This window comes from Gavia stellata, chromosome 5 (genome assembly GCF_030936135.1).
Source record: "Gavia stellata isolate bGavSte3 chromosome 5, bGavSte3.hap2, whole genome shotgun sequence".
Taxonomy (NCBI): Eukaryota; Metazoa; Chordata; class Aves; order Gaviiformes; family Gaviidae; genus Gavia; species Gavia stellata.
Window position 1 is genome coordinate 30,913,741 of NC_082598.1, and position 13,780 is coordinate 30,927,520.

Consider the following 13,780-nt stretch of genomic DNA (forward strand, 5'->3'; position numbering starts at 1 on the left):
TCTTTCACAGATGGATTGCTAGGAAATGTGTGAAACTGCCTTGGGCACCAAGAAAACAGGGGCATCAAGCCAGGATGTTAAAAGACTATTTCCAACAACTGCAGCTGCAACGTGCCTTGCTCCACACTGAGCTTCACTCTCCTACCCTGGGTGGCTCGCTTCTCTTTTATTTAAGAAAGAGGGCATGTTTCAAGTACAAGCAAGTTGGGGAATTACAGCAAAAATGCAAAATGCAATCTCCTTTAAAGCATATGCAGATTCTTCTCTCAGCACCGAAAATCTATGTATTCCCACGCGTGAGATGAACCATGAAAGTGCTTAGACCTGAGTATCTTTCATCAGATCCCTCCCTGTTCACGAAGAAGTGCAGAGAAGGCAACGAACAGTAGTACATAAGTACCAAAATTAAACAGTGACTGGATTTAAAATTTTTTTTAAATTTTTCACTTTTTATTTCTCATCATTTGACTAGAGTAATGGTCCCAGAAACAATTTGAGAGAAGAAAGTGGGAGCAGAAGAACAGATGAGCCAGCTCAGCATCAAGCTCTAAGGAAAAGATAGGAATTACCATGCCATCTCAATGCCTAGCAGACCTGAGGCACCTCACAAGTGGAAGCAAGCAGTCCAAATTCAGCTGTAAATTAAAAGCATGGGATGCTGCAAAACCAGCTAGTAACAGGCTCTAAGGGGTGTACCTGTCCCTAGAGAAAATAACTGGGGGATAAAAGAAACCTTGCCAAATGGTAGTTAAATGACAAAATTACAAATACTACTTGCGCTTTTAAGGACTTCTTAAGAAAACAAAAAAGGATATATCTGATACCAAAAGAAAGGGCATAAATGCAATCTATATCAGTGTAAATTATACTGTCGCAAGCCCAGGGCATCATTTGTCTGTCTTACAGTATCATTATCACTGTATTCTTTGGATATTGCAATTCATGTCATCATTCTGCATCTGGAATGCAAAAAAGCCAAGGATACCAAACAGATGGTATACTCCACCTAGATTAATATTTACATTTCTAGCCACTTAATCTCAAAGAAACATAGCAGAAATGGAAGGGGCATAGGGAAGTGACAAAAATGAGAAAAGTACAGGGAAAACCGCCCTGGTAGGAAAGCTGGATTATAGAGAAAAGAAAATAAACTGGTAAATCCTGTTTCATATTACAAGGACAAGAGAGGGAGCCAATGGAACTGAAAATCAGTAATCAGAAAACTAATTAAATCACCATGCTTTGTCTTTACACAATGCATAATTAATCTATGTCACAGATGTTCTAGAGTCAAGAGAGATTATATGATTGTATACATAATATGAACATCTGCAGCCATGTGATATAGGATGGAAGCCCTAATGTTATATGATGCCACCCAGGTACTCACTGCTGGAATTTTGGATCAAACTTCTCTTATTAACAGGTTATTTTCTACCTTGTCTGCACTGGGTTTGTGATATCTTTAAAGCAGCTGGCAGACAGCTGTCACACCGAGTTCCTGATGTGCTAAACTATTTGGCCTTTTCTGACTTGTCATTTATTCCACTTTTATTTAAAGACAAGTAAGTATATATATCAGCCTTATGTTGTAAAAAAACTGTCCTGAAAGAAAAATAAATATGATTTTTTTGTGTGTGTGACTTAAAGCAACGGTTGCATTTTAAAGACTTTGATTAAAAATATATATATTAATTCTGCATATATTATACAGAATTAATCATACAGATGCAGATCTCTTCCCTCAGAAGGCTGGCTGCCTTTAAGCAGCTTTTGCCTTTGAAAACCCTGAACTCTGGATGTGACAAAATCATTAGTTTGTATTTTAAAAGAATTACAATGAACCCTAAAGAGAGACACCCCACTTCCCACATACAAACTTTCTAGCGATAAAGAGCCTTTTCAGACTGTATAATCCTATTTACTGTTCTTAATTGGAGAACTGTGTTTGTCAAAAAGTACAGAAGTCTTCAGTTGTTTGGAAGTGAGTCTGGCTCATCATCTTCCCAAGGGAAGAAAGGAACTATTTATTTTAACCGTTAAGCCTAAATGCAAACTGCACAATAAATCTGTCTACCCAAATACTGACCTATTTCATGTAATGTCAGGATGCGGCTAGCCTTGCTGTATAAGGCTATTGTTGCTAATGAAAAAAGCAAATCCTATTACGGAGCCCTGGAACCAGCTTCCAGGAGGTGGCAGGGTAAACGAGTGCCAACCCCACCACCTTCCTCCTCTCCTTCACCACCCACAGCCTGCACGGAGGCTGGAAATGAACCTCAATTACCCAGCTCCATCTAGTGTTTGGGAAACAAAACACTCCTCAAAACCCATGCTGCCTGTTTATATTAGATGCCACCGGTTTTCTATTTTCATGAGGAGAAAGAGTTTTGCGGAGCAAGCCGCCAACGGTGGTGTGGGGATGGGTACGAGTGCCCACGTACGGATGAGCATGGCCAAAATCACAGTCTGTCCGGTCTGGCAAACCCAAACTGACTGTGTTTCTGTGCCGAAGAGTTTACTCTGTGGCAGTGGGGTTTTGCTCTGGTCTGTGAACCCCTGGATATAGGTAAAATATTTCCAAGGTGAGCAGGCAAAGTTGGTCATACAAGGAACATACAGATCTGGGCATGTCCAGCTTATCAAGGGATCTGCATTTCCGCTGGAAAATTTACCAGGATCAGCAACAGAAAACCACTGTTCCACATCCAAAGAGGTGGTCAGGAGGAGATGGTTTTGAAGCTCCTCAGAAATGCACTGAGGTGTGGTCTCTGAGAGGAAAATGCCTCTGGATTTCTAGGCAAAAGGCAAAAAGGTCCAACCCAGTCTTATCTCCCTTTAACTTCCCTAACATAGGCCAGCCTGTAGAAAGCAGAACCCAAAGAAATCACACGAGAAAAGGTTGTCTTCGGGCCCTCCTAAGCCCAAAGGTCTTCTTTCTGAAACTGCTGGTAGTTCTGCCCACTTTCTCTGGCGCACAGGTGATTTTGACAGCCACTAACAGAGCTCCTGGAAAATGTGCAACAGCTCAGCTGCCAGTCGCATTTCTCTCATTTGACATGTTTCAACTCTATTTCTTTAAGAAGAGACAAGTTAGGAAAAAGAAAACCATGGCACATCCCTGTCAGCTCTCCAGTCTGAGCATTTTGAATAGTGCTGAGATAGAGTAGTTTAAATAAACAGCACGACACTCTTTTCAAGAATGAATCAACCGTAAGGAGTTCCCAGCAAATACTTGCAAAATTTCATTTAAAATCTCCATTTAAAGCCAGCTAGTTTTCTTTCTGGTCAGTTCAGAAATAAAGTTCCTTGCTTTTTTCTCTCCTTAATACTTTTATATGGCTTGATTGGCAATGCACTCCTGCCAAATTTCCTGGGAGATTCGTGGTTTGGTCCAGCAGAAGCAGGACTATCCCTGCTCCGGCTCTACAGATCTGCTAGGCATCAAGCTGGCCTTCTTCTGAATTGGCTGCAGATGCTTCCATCAAACCTTGCCTTCATACTGCAATGGGGTTACTTCATTGGATGCAGAGATGGCTCTTTTCCTGACTCATAACAATAGTTGTAGCTCCACAACAGCAGTTGTGTACTCTGTTTCAGGGTATCTGATTTGCATAATAACTAGTGAGATGGTTATTGTGGAAAAAAATGGGCTGTATGCAAATCCCCATACTGGAGGAGGCCGGCAGCCTTGGGAACCAGTTACAGAGGAGGGATTTGAGTAACTGCTGCACATGTATTTTTTCATACTCATATTGCCTGTGAGATATTTTAAGGTGGCACAGCTACAAGCCACCAACTCTCCAGCTTTCTGCTGTCTTCCCAGGCTCTCTTCTCTGCCCTAGCCCTCATGCTGTTTAGGAAAGCCCAAGGAAGCCAAGGTTGCTCTCCAAGGCACAGCTGGCTCATGCGCGAGGTGAGCCTGGGTGCCTCCTTGCCTTACGGAGGAGCCTCTCAGCTCCAATTCCCAAAGGCCAAGAGATGCCAAGCACCCCAACCCCACCTCCAGGGCTTCCACGCAATATTGCGGGACTATTAACGCACAAGCCTTTTGCTACAGCAATGTGTTGCTCAAATCTCCTGCAGCATGGCTGGATCTGCAGAACCTCCTCCTTTACCGCACACCGTCCCCTATTGCCTCCTTCTCTACAGTCTCCTTTAATCAACCAGCAGCTAATCCCATCCATGCCTAAATAAACGTAAGGTAGTATAAACTGCTTAGGTTTACTTAATGGCCCATACCTCCTCCTCCCAGCTTCCTTCAAACTCTCTCAGCTAAAAGATAATTCTTTCGGTGATCCATAAAACAAAGCACATTTGTAGTTCTTTAGTAGTTAATTTTTGCAGATTTCCAGAGTTAACATTTTGTCTCTAAAAAGAGAAAATCAAAAGGGAACATTCTTTAAAAGCATAATTTTGCATTCCTTTTCTGCTTCTCTCTAGGATTAAGCTAGCAGACAATATTTAGTTCAGTGAGACAGTAGCATGGGACATTTCAGAAAGGATTTTTTTGGCAAAGAATATGGAACAATTTGCAGATATTGGCAGCTGGACTTGCATTTAGCGTTAAACTGACCTGCCGTATACTTAAGCAATGCACAGCTGAGGCACAGTCAGCATTACTAAGCTTTTCTAACTATTATATCTTTCTGCAGAGATAAGCATCAGTATATTCCTTTATCTAGCAAGCTACTGTAGGTATCATGAGACCTATTGACTCATGATCATTAGTAAAGTCACAAACCCACAGTTACATTTATCTACAGTAAAACATTTTGCCATCTATGCTATCAAACTACAGCAGAAGTAAAAAGAAAATATGTAAATCGTTATCAGAATCTAAAACGTTCTGTAGTAACTACAGTTCAGTGAAAACCAGATTGGAAAAAGGCTCACAAATCCTTAGGCTGTTGGGAGTTAATTTGTTGACACAGAAGATGTCAGAGCATCATTTTAACATGAATATGATCGCTCTTGAGGACAAGTTTTCTTGAGGACAAATTTCTGCAAATTTGTAAATTATAACAAAAACTGAAATGAAGGAATAAATCTGAACCTTGACCAGAACATATCCAGAAGATTTTCACCTTTCACTGTTCCCACACTGCAATTTTCTCATTACTACACTTCCCGGTTTTGACTAGCAATGGCAAAGTCATACTGAGAGGGAAGAGAAGTGGGTTTGCTGGTATTTTGCTCAGAACAGACCAGGAAGTATCAGAAATCTAGATAAAAAATAAAGTCTGAATGTAAAAGATTTCCAGACAGATTTCTCAAGCTCAAAGTTTCAGATCAGTGTGGCTAACCTTAAGATAAGTATTTCAGCTTGTCTTAAAAGATAAGGTCTCTAACCTGTACCCATTAAAACTGAATGCAGTGTTTTGGTGTGTTTTGGTTTGGGCTATAGACTGGAGAATAACCACTGGAAAAAACTCTTCATTGTATTAATCAGCACGAAGGGTACATTTGTTGTTATTTTAATAACGTTTCCTAAGATCCCTGCCTTTGCATAACAGAATGTTGAGATAATGCATCAACCAAAATTCTTAAACAGAACATAATATTCTTCTGTTAATGTGAAAAGTGAGATATTATGGTGGCTGCCCATGTGTCAGCGCAATCAGCTGGGCTGCCTGGGGGGCTGCTGGCTCTCCTGTCTGTCCCTGTCAGCCCCCGAGCCAGAGGCACAGCATTGCTGGGGAACAGGGGCAGACGCCCCAACCTCAGGCTACCTTCGCACCCCGAGCACAGATCTCAAAGTACAGCAGCTTTTGCAACATTTAAAAGAAAATGGAGGTGTTTCTAGACACCCTGAGGGGCTTAGTCACACTCCCAGGATCCTCCAGGCAAATCCTTCAAATTCTGGCATATGGCACCATTTCCCAGGATGTTTCTCTAAGCAGAAAGGAGGGGAGTGTTCAGCTCTGCTTCTCTCCTTGGCAAGAAGGCTTATAGCTGGAGATGAGGAAAAGCATCTCCGAGGCATGGGAAGTAGCGTTGCAGTAACATCTGGAGAGTACCTCCATAAAGGAAGAACAGTTGAATTCATGCAAGAAGTAGGGGCAACCACTGGATGGTGTTTTACTTCTGATAGCCAAAAACTCTGGTTGTAGGTCTGATGATTTGACTTCCCCTGGGTGGGTACCAGAACAAGCTGATGGGGTGAAGTTTTATGCCGTGCCAGTGAGAAGGATCAGCGGTCAATGCCGTAAGGCAGGAAGAGACTTTACCAGATTTCCAGAGTGCTCAGCCCCTCTTTGTGGCATTGTACCCTCCTTCCCCCAGCCTGCCATTCTCCTGGCTGCTCTAGGAAATGATTGAAGCAGCATGTGGTTAGGAAGTTACCGGCGAGTGCTGTGCTGGCATTGTGCAGTAGCAAAAGCACTGGACCTTCAGCTGCCACCACTCCTAAGCTCTGTCAGAATGAAACTCTTCAGTGAAAACTGTGGGTAGACTCAGTTTTCACATTGCCAGCAAGTCCAGGAGTATACAGGCAAGAAAGAGATACTACTCAGTGCAGTCCAGACTTTCTAACGCTAGGCTGAATTCCATTAGAAAGGCTGAATTGCACTGGCCATGAGAGGATGTTTGTCTATTAACAATCCTTGCAACCTGTGCAGGGCTCCTGCAATTTCTTCTCTGATGCAGATGGCAGAGGGTTAAAATAAACACCCGTGCACCTAAGGATCAGCAGAAGTTGTCCGTTGTGGTATCGTAGCATGTTCATTTTGTCCTGGTTCATTGTACCCACACCGAGATGCTGACTCCACGAAATTCTTGAGGTACAGAATGGCACCAGAATGTGACTTTGGGAGGCTACAAGGAAATTGGAGGTGTCTGTCGGTGACTAATGTGCTGATTATAATATCTGCCTGCTGAATTTTGCATAATACATGGGAGAGAACTACAGAAAAGGAAGTCAATAGACTTGGATCAATTTGTATGCAAACAGCTAGGTGATCTGTTGCTGCTGAACTTACACAGATTTGGACAAGACAAGGGCATCGTGGTGCTAAGCTGGGATTGTTCCCTACATGTATTTTCAGACCAGTGCGGGGAAACTGGAGATAGATGAGTGAAATTAATGTTACATTTGGTTTAAATGTGGAAAAAAAAAACAGAGAAGAACTAATTATGTGTTGCTGGCTTGATCTGTGCTTTACAAATTTGCGTTTATGAATTTTTTTCTCACGATTAGCAATTTCTATTTGAAAGGGTGAGGAAGTGCTTGGAAGAGTGAATTACTGCTCACCACTGCTGCCAAGTCTCATGTTTTAATTTAAAGTTTCATGATTTTTGATGCATTTCTTAAAACTTACATTCTTGGAATAAAGATTCTATAACATTTCCAGCTTTTTTAAAATGTAAAACATGAAGCGATTTCACCTAGAAGATCAGATCAGATCTAAAAGGCAAATAAAAAGAATCCAAAGTGTGTTATTTTAAGCATGCTTTATGATTTTAGGTCAGTTTGATGGGATTTGGGATTTGGGATTTGATTCCTGAGGGTTTAAGGAAATTTTATGCTTTATTCATATGAAAAATAATACATCAATTATACAGGTACTTTTTCAAAACCGGTTGCAATAGCCAAATGAAGAGAAACATTTGCAATGACAAGTACAACAGAGATGTTGCTTGTTTTACATTTTCGTACAATCCATTTCAGTCAGCTCTCAATTTTACTCCACTTTAATATGGGCAACTGTCTGAAGGAAAGGATTTGAGATGGTTAGAGATCAGCTGTTTAAGAAGTACAGTTCTGCACCTGTTCTGGACTTGGGCAGGTAACATAGGACCAGTTAGGCAGACAAGTTTTATTTTCCATTTAAGAAATCTTTGGAATTCTCTAATTTTTTATTCTGGAAGCATTTCTCATCTGGTTCCCTCTTTTCTGTCTCAAGCTCTGTGTTCTTGCAAAAGTGACTTATTCAGAGAAATGCTTTTGATCTGAGCTCAGGTTCATACTGTCAATGCATAGACAGGAATTAGGCTTTTATTTTCCTTGGATTTGAGATTTCTTTTCTCCTTCTGCTACAGATCCAATTTGCCTACTCCAACCAAGTCTATTTGTTAGTGATTATGACAATGCATCAGCCGTTACTATGTAACTGAAGAAATTAATGCAGATTAAAGAGTACATTGTCATAGGAATATTCCATTCAGTCCTAGAAAGACTAAGTGAGTGTAATAGAAACAGCCTCTTCAGGCCAGTCCCAGTTTCTTGCAGCTCCCTTTCCCATTTCATTAAAAGTAGATGCACATTTAGCGTGGAATACGTAAGAATGCTAGATAGGTTTGCAAAAAATAAGATGAAAGGAATGAATTAAAGGCAAGAAATAAGACTGGGGAGACTTTCCTCTTATCTAGGCTGATTGTGTGAACACAGCGTGGTGTGTTATGAGAGTCAAATGACTGTTAGTGTTGCAAATTTCTCCACTGTGTGTCAGACTGAGGTCAAACCCTCAGTTTCTAACAGACGGTTTGCTCTAGATCAGCGTTGATTCTTCATGCAAACAAACTCAGACTTCTTTTTTCTTCTTTTATTCTTAAAGGTCAAATATAGGCACTGTAAGCTTTTCTCCCCTATGTCCTTAGCGTAAAAAGAGGCTCTTCCACCAGCTTTTCATCTAACTTCCTAACACTTTTTTTCCATAGCAATAGTACACTAGCCCTCAAGCTGGATGCAGTGAAGCATATGATATAACGTGATCCTTGTTTCCAAGAGCTTACGGTGTAGGTAAAGCAGAATTATGCTACAAGAAATGCAGTTGGAGAGCAGTTATAAAAAAGCAAAATTCAAGTTCTCCTTCAGTGAGGGATGACTGAAGTAAAAAGGATGATATGTGCACAGTCTTGGTCCCTGAAATAAGTCTAGCACTTTTTGCTCGTTCTTTTCTGAAGGCTCAGAAGGGAGGTCACTTGCTGTTAACAGGGCTGTATTTTGCCACGTGGTTAGGCATGACCTGAAGGCTACAGGTTTCAAGTTTTTCTTATGAAAACATAGCTGTGATCATTGAAATTTGGGACCTGAAAGAAAAGAGATGTAGGTGCAATAAGAAAAAATACAGTGAAATACTGTAAATATTGAGGTTAGGACACATAAGTTTTATGCTCACACGGGGAGAAAGATAGCTCTGCTCAAACCAGGTACAATGGTTTCTGCCCTGTTTACAGGGGGGCACCAAATAGGGGCTCTTATCTTGGAACTAAAAAGTCACCGAGCCTACAGTTATTTAAAGACCTGTGTCATGAAAGCAGTAAGAAGATTAAAACAAAGAGATTTTAAGCTTGTTGGCTTCTCACCTCCTTTTGAACCCCTCTATTAAATTATGAGGCTTTATATTTTCCTTTCTTTAAAGTCTGTTTTCAGCTCCCTTTTTTATTGTGTGAAAGACCCACACAGAGCAACAGGGGAAAACATGCCAGATAACGGATATACAAATAACACTATCTGATGCACAGATATTAAAAATTATCTTTTTATATCGTTTCTCAGAATAACCTAAGCTTCATGCAGCAGAGAGAGGTTTCTTAGAAGTCACAGGAGGTCTTGTGAGGGTGGCCAGAGCAGAGCTCCTTCTCCTGCCGTCTTCTCGCCATCTGGAGTAGGAACAAGGCCAATGGGGCTCCCAAGTCCTTCCCCTAATTTCTGAGCTCCAGCAGGAACCCTACAATGACAGGCAAAGGAAAGAGAGATAACACGGTTTGGTATTCTTAATGGAGAGCTTACACAGCTAGCATAAAATCGTATCACAGTACAAAGGGATAAAAGGAATTCAATCTTCGCACCTATGTCTTTGGGCACCATATTCTGTGACCTTGGGATGCTGCTTTTTTCATCTGCAGCATAACTTTCCAGACTATAACTTACCTTGTTGTGTATAATTACCATGGCAACCACAAAGAAAACATTTTAACGGAACTAGTTTGGAATTGAGCATTTTTTTCTTTTTCAGCTTTGGTGCCTACATGTGCTGGGCTACGTGCTGTGTTTTTGAGATCACAGGTCCTACACTGAAGGCTTGTCTGTCCTGTTTACACTGATATTCTTGTCTGCAGTTTGCTTTACATTGAGGTATAATAGTAACAGCTAAACTTAAAGGTCACCCTGCACAAAAATATGCAACAGATTGACTCTACTCGGAGGATCCCATGGTCCAAATGGCAACCAGGACATGGGAGGAAGAAAACATCATTGTTACTCACAACATGTAAGCATATTTATCAACAACATATTTTTAAAACAGTGAACTGTCAGAACATGGTATTTCTTGCTGCAAGATGTATTTGACCCTTATGTCCCAAAGTTGGAAGTGTGGGGTGTCTCTCCATTGGAGTATCCACACAGAAAGACCTTAAGTAAAACTGATTTTCACAAGGTAGCAATGGTCAGAGTAGCTTGAATATATCTCCACGGAAGCATCTGGAATAGCTCAGCCTGTCTCACCGGCTTTCTGATGTCTAGCAGTGGTGAATACATTTCTCTCGTGTCTGTTGCTACTGATGGTATTAACACTTTACTGAGCTGAGCAAAGCTCACCTTGTTTGGTCTAAGCTGCACTTACAAGTTGTTGCCTGCGTGGAAGTCAGACAGTAATGTGAAAAAAAATAATATCCTAACTTAGCAATAGTGCTGAAAACTCTACTGTAGATATAAGCCCACATTAAAACAATCCTTTTGCTATTACACTTTATTCTGACTGGCAAAATAATACGACCTGGACTGACACAAAACCTCTTTTCTGAACATAAGCTGACCCACAGCAAGGAAGATGTACTGCTCTTATAAAACAATATTAAACATTTTCTAATATAAACAGGGTTTGGAGGCCAAATGCATCAAGATCTCTAGGTACTTAACTCTGTTGAAATTAGGTGGGAAAACTGTTTAGCATAGTTTCTATCTGCAAAGAAGCTAAAGAAGGCATGCCAAAGCTTATTTCTGCAACCAGAAAATACTGTTAAAATAGAGATTGCAGAACACATACAAGCTTAAGGAAATTCAATAGGAGACCTTAAATCTTCTGACAACATATATTTTTTGAGCTTGCGATATTCTTGCAGTACCTACAGAGGCTTCTTTGCACCCTGTTAAAGACAGCATCACAGGCTGGGTTTGCCTGATGGGAATAATATCACGGGTACCTGTGTAACCTTAGCATAGTCCTGTCGTCTCTTTTGCCTGCTCCCATTCCTGCCCTAAGACTGCAGAAGCATTTTCCCTTCTCTGTCACTGCAAGTCATGCCTACTTCAGGGATGAATTTCTGGCAAAAACCCAATCCCCAAACCAGCATAAAGCAGCAAACAGGGTGAGAAGAGGCAGCACTTGCACGCTTATAACTTTAACCCCCTGCTACATGAGGATTAGTGGGCTGAGTGGAAATGCCACGTCTGCCCGTTTCTGAAAGCAGACAAGTATTTCCTCAGACTGTGCTCCTGCAGCCACTTCTGAATTGTCAGCCATTTTGCCAAAATTGCCCAGAGACCCCAAGAGGCAATAAACTTGAAACTAAGCAGGAATGACTGAAATAGAGAAATGAGCGTAATCGTGCACTGTGGCTAGGAAATCCTGGCTGAAGTTATATCTGAGTTTATCTGATGACTCTCTGTTTTCAGTGTTCAAATGTAATTTAAATGGGGAAATTCAGGTACCTAAACATAATGCCTTTAGAGATGATGGCAGTTGCTGGAGTCATCTAAACGTGTTGGCAGCTTTGACACAGGATTTATGGCAGGATTTGTGCCCTGCTGGAGCAGCAGCTGCAAGCCAGACGGGCTTCTCAGAGCATCTAAAATGACATTAGACAGCTCTTCTTATATTTAGGCACCTGAATCTCTCTAAATGTTCCTTTCTTGGAAATAAGTGTTTTAGAATCCATTCAGTGCTACTTCTAAGTTACAGGAACGGTACAGTTGTGTAATCAAATACAGAACAGAAAATGACTGAAAGAAGGTGCCTCAGGCAGTCTTAACATGTCGTCTTACGAGTATGCATCTTGACACAGTGCTTAGGATATCAGATAATTTTTCCTACAAAACCCATGTCGCATTCTGTCTTCGAAAGGTAGATACTTATGCAAACCTTTCCATCTTTTAATTACTGTGTACCTTTCAGACTCTGCAATGAATATGAAATTATTCATTTCCTCATGGAAAATTATTAATGAATACTAATGAATACAACTTTACAGTCCCTCTCCCTGAAAAAATTACCTCAATTTCCAGTTTACTATGGTAGCTGTGATGTCAAAATCTTTAAAGTGAAAACAGGGACAGGTAGTGTGGACAAAACACCTTGACCCTGCACCTGTACTGTGTCCATATGGGTCTCGCTGAGAGTACACTGGAGTTCATAGATTAGCAGAAGCCTTGTCGGATTAACATGTTTCACAGTCGTACTCTGCATGCTATTGCAACTTAATAAAGGTTTCAAAAGGTGTTATGTCACCTTATCCTAGAGAGGAGTACTAATAAAAGGGGATGATAAAGTTCAAGTCATTAAGTTTACATTTGCAGCGTAAGCAAATTAGGACTGGGAAAACAAAATAGTGCAATATTAGAGCTAGGATGGAGATAAATGATTCAGGCGAGAGAAGGTGGGCAGGAAGAGGGGACGACAGGAGATGGACGGCTGTGGCAATGCTCACTTCCCGTCTCTGCAGCCTGGACACGTTGGAGGACTTTGTGGCGACACACACTGAAATGGCACAGAGAGAGTGTTCTTAAGTGCAGAACAGTACTGTGTTTTACCTCTGATTTGATCCTGGAATGTCTGTTTCTAATACTAAAATGATTAGTCCTAAAGCCTAGCCTTAGGTCCGAAATGTGTCTTATACTTAAAAGGCAGGGTGAGCCTCAGGGAAACTGGAGATGATGGGGTGCGGTGTCTCAGCAGCAGCAATGAATCCGTAGAGAGGAGGAAGCCGATGTGCCTGCTCCTGGCAAAACAGGAGATGCTGCCGGGGATGGATGCCCCTGTGTTGGCCCCGCTGCTGCCGGCCCGGGGCACTGAGATGTTCTGCAAGGCTCTGGGTGAACCCCAAGATACCACAAACACCAGGTCCAGTGGGGACGGACAAGGTTAGTATGCAGAGGACTTAAATCCTTTGTAGGCTCAGTCCCCAGTCCTCTAGGGCAACATTCAACTGCCTCAACTATAAGCCTGCCCTTTTTGCCTGTAAACCACTGTCTCCTTCACAATATGTCCTTCCAGTATCTTCAATGAATGAAATGGGTCCCATGGGGTGAAAAGAAAGTGTTGTGGAGACCAAGCTATAAAGTATGTGCATAAAGGGAGTAAAATGAAGGCTGTACAGGAACCCTTAATTTTCCCATTTCCTAATTTCTTCACTTAACTTTTTGTAATGTGGTGTTTGAAAGAAAAAAAGCCATTTCCTATTTTTGCTCAAAAAAATTCCAGACAAACCACAGAAAAAAAAAATTTAATGATGTGACTCGGTCTTGACTTTTACCAGTGGGGTTGGGAACTTTTTAGATCCATAGCAAATCATTTATTCTCTTTCTGTTTTTACATTAAGGTGAAGGATTTTGTCCGCCATCTGCACACCTCTGAGGCATGAAAAGATTTAATTCCATGTCCAGGAGGGCATATGGTCTAATGGCCAGAGGACCCCTGTATCTCCCCTTCTCCCCCATCTCCCCTCCCATTCCTGCACATGCCCTGCACTGTCCCTGCCCGTGTCTGCCCCCTCCCTTGTTGTTTGTGATTAAATTGCTCTAATAATTTTTGTTGCATGTGTGAAGAAAGATTTTATG